The 2,500-nt window shown below is 70.1% G+C and overlaps 2 non-coding genes across 2 annotated transcripts in view; both read left to right on the top strand.

Moving 5' to 3' along the window:
- Window positions 1–1,121: 1,121 nt before the first annotated feature.
- Window positions 1,122–1,275, top strand: LOC148377520 (5.8S ribosomal RNA). The gene has a single exon (XR_015856653.1). It is a non-coding gene; the product is annotated as a 5.8S ribosomal RNA (ribosomal RNA).
- Window positions 1,276–1,636: 361 nt separating this feature from the next.
- The window catches only part of LOC148377519 (28S ribosomal RNA), a 4,357-nt gene continuing 3,493 nt past the window's right edge, over window positions 1,637–2,500 (top strand). Inside the window, exon 1 of the ribosomal RNA XR_015856652.1 lies at window positions 1,637–2,500. This exon is cut by the window's right edge and continues 3,493 nt beyond it. This is a non-coding gene — a ribosomal RNA (28S ribosomal RNA).

Below are 2,500 nucleotides of genomic sequence, written 5' to 3'. Positions count from 1 at the left end.
GTCGGTGCGGGCGCGCGGGGGGACCGAGGACCCTTAGCCCGAAGCGATGAGCGGAGGATGTCGGAGGAAGGGCGCTCCCGGCCGCGGCTCAGGCGTCCGGCCCCCCCACAAAGACCCACCCGCTTCGGCGGGCCCGGGTCCGGGGCGGGTCGCGAGGCGCCGGCGCGCGGCGGGTTGCGTCCGGACTCTCCTCATCTCTGCCGCGCCAAACCCGCGAGAGAGACGATCCCGGCGCCGGCGGCGGCGCGCGGGTGGTGGTGGTATGTGACCCGCGCGATTTGGGGTGCGGCGAAGGGCGAAACGGAGCGGGGGTGTGACCCCCGCGCAGGCGACGGTCTGACCTCTGCACGGCAACGCGCATGCGTCCGTCGCCCCGCTAGCGCTTCGCCTCCCCGCGGCTGGGGGCTCCGTTCGTCACACCGGAGTCGCCCAGCGTCGCGCGACGTCACCGTCCGCCTCCCCGCGCGCGCTCAACCGGCAGCCGCCCCCCGGGCGGTGGTATGTGACCCGAGCGATTTGGGGTCCGGCGAAGGGCGAAACGGAGCGGGGGTGTGACCCCCGCGCAGGCGACGGTCTGACCTCTGCACGGCAACGCGCATGCGTCCGTCGCCCCGCTAGCGCTTCGCCTCCCCGCGGCTGGGGGCTCCGTTCGTCACACCGGAGTCGCCCAGCGTCGCGCGACGTCACCGTCCGCCTCCCCGCGCGCGCGCTCAACCGGCAGCCTGGCGCTCCCTCGCAGTCCTGAAGTAGTCTCCGGGCGCGCCTCGGCCGGGGTCGGGCCCGGTGCCATCGCGGCGCGCCCACTCGGAACTTTACCCCTTTGCGGCGGGTACCCAACTCGCGGCCTGCCTTCGGCGGACCGTGGGGGGTTCAATGTCCACACCACACGCACGCTCTGAGGCGGGTGGGTGGCACCCGTCGCGCGTCGGCCGGAAAAAACAATTTTTTAATCGCTGGAACTTGGCAAACCGCGGCGCGCAGCTGAGGGTCAGCGCGGCGGCGGACGGCGGCGACCGCGCCGGCAAGCCCCGACGTCCTCGTGGCGACGGTGGAGGGTCCGCGCGCGGCGTCACGCCATCTCCCCGCCCGCTCCCGATCTCGCCTCCGCAAAACAAACGTACAACTCTTAGCGGTGGATCACTCGGCTCGTGCGTCGATGAAGGACGCAGCTAGCTGCGAGAACTAATGTGAATTGCAGGACACATTGATCATCGACACTTCGAACGCACTTTGCGGCCCCGGGTCCGTCCCGGGGCCACGCCTGTCTGAGCGTCGCTTGCATATCAATCGGGGGTTCGGCGAAGGGCGAAACGGCCGCGACGGTCTGACCTCTGCACGGCAACGCGCATGCGTCCGTCGCCCCGCTAGCGCTTCGCCTCCCCGCGGCTGGGGGCTCGCAGGCCGCCTCGGCGGCCTTCGTCCCCTTAAGTGCAGACCCGCGCGGCGTCCTCCTCACCGTCGACCCATCCCGCATCACGGGTCCGGGGCGCGGCTGCCGGTGGCGTTTCGACGACCATTGCGCATCCCGCGCCTCGCGCTCCCTCGCGGGATGGGTTCGCCGCGGAGGCCCCCGCTCGCGCGGAAGGATCCAGCGAGCCCGGCCGCCAGGCCGGCCGCGCCTACTACCCCTCATTTCCGACCTCAGATCAGACGAGACGACCCGCTGAATTTAAGCATATTACTAAGCGGAGGAAAAGAAACTAACCAGGATTCCCTCAGTAGCGGCGAGCGAAGAGGGAGAAGCCCAGCGCTGAATCCCGCCCGGCTCGGCGCGGGAAATGTAGCGTACAGAAGGTCGTTGCGCCCGACGCCGCCCGGAGGGGCCCGAGTCCTTCTGATGGAGGCTCTGCCCAGGGACGGGTGTGAGGCCGGTAGCGGCCCCCGGCGCGCCGGGGCGCGGCCTTCTCGGAGTCGGGTTGTTTGTGAATGCAGCCCAAAGCGGGTGGTAAACTCCATCTAAGGCTAAATACTGGCACGAGACCGATAGAGGGACAAGTACCTTAAGGGAAAGTTGAAAAGAACTTTGAAGAGAGAGTTCAACAGGGCGTGAAACCGTTGAGAGGTAAACGGGTGGGGACCACGTAGTCCGATCGGGGGATTCAACCCGGCTGGATTGGCGGCCGCCTGGGGCGTCGCGGGGGGCGGACCCTTTCGGGGGCCCTGCCTTCACGCGTGCGTTCTCGGAGTCGGACGTCCCCGCGCCGGGCGCATTTCCCCCGTGGTTGTGCGTCGCGACCGTCCCTGGGTTGGCTTGGAAGGGTCTGGGGCGAAGGTGGCGCGGGCGGCGGGGCGGTGCGGGGGGGCCTCCGGGCCTCCCGGCCGTTTCCGCACCCGCGCTGTACAGCGCTTTCCTTACTCCGACTTTGCCGCTTCCCCCGGGGACGTGGGAGTACTTTCTGCACCTTCCGAACCAGGACGGGGCCCCCTCGCCCCCGGCGCGGCCGAAAAGGCGCGGACCGTTCTCGGTGCGCGTTGGCCTGTCGCGCCGCCAGGGCGGGGA

This window comes from Syngnathus floridae, unplaced genomic scaffold (genome assembly GCF_059516105.1).
Source record: "Syngnathus floridae isolate MCC-2025c unplaced genomic scaffold, RoL_Sflo_1.0 HiC_scaffold_138, whole genome shotgun sequence".
NCBI lineage: Eukaryota > Metazoa > Chordata > Actinopteri > Syngnathiformes > Syngnathidae > Syngnathus > Syngnathus floridae.
This window is presented reverse-complemented; position numbering and strand designations above follow the sequence as displayed.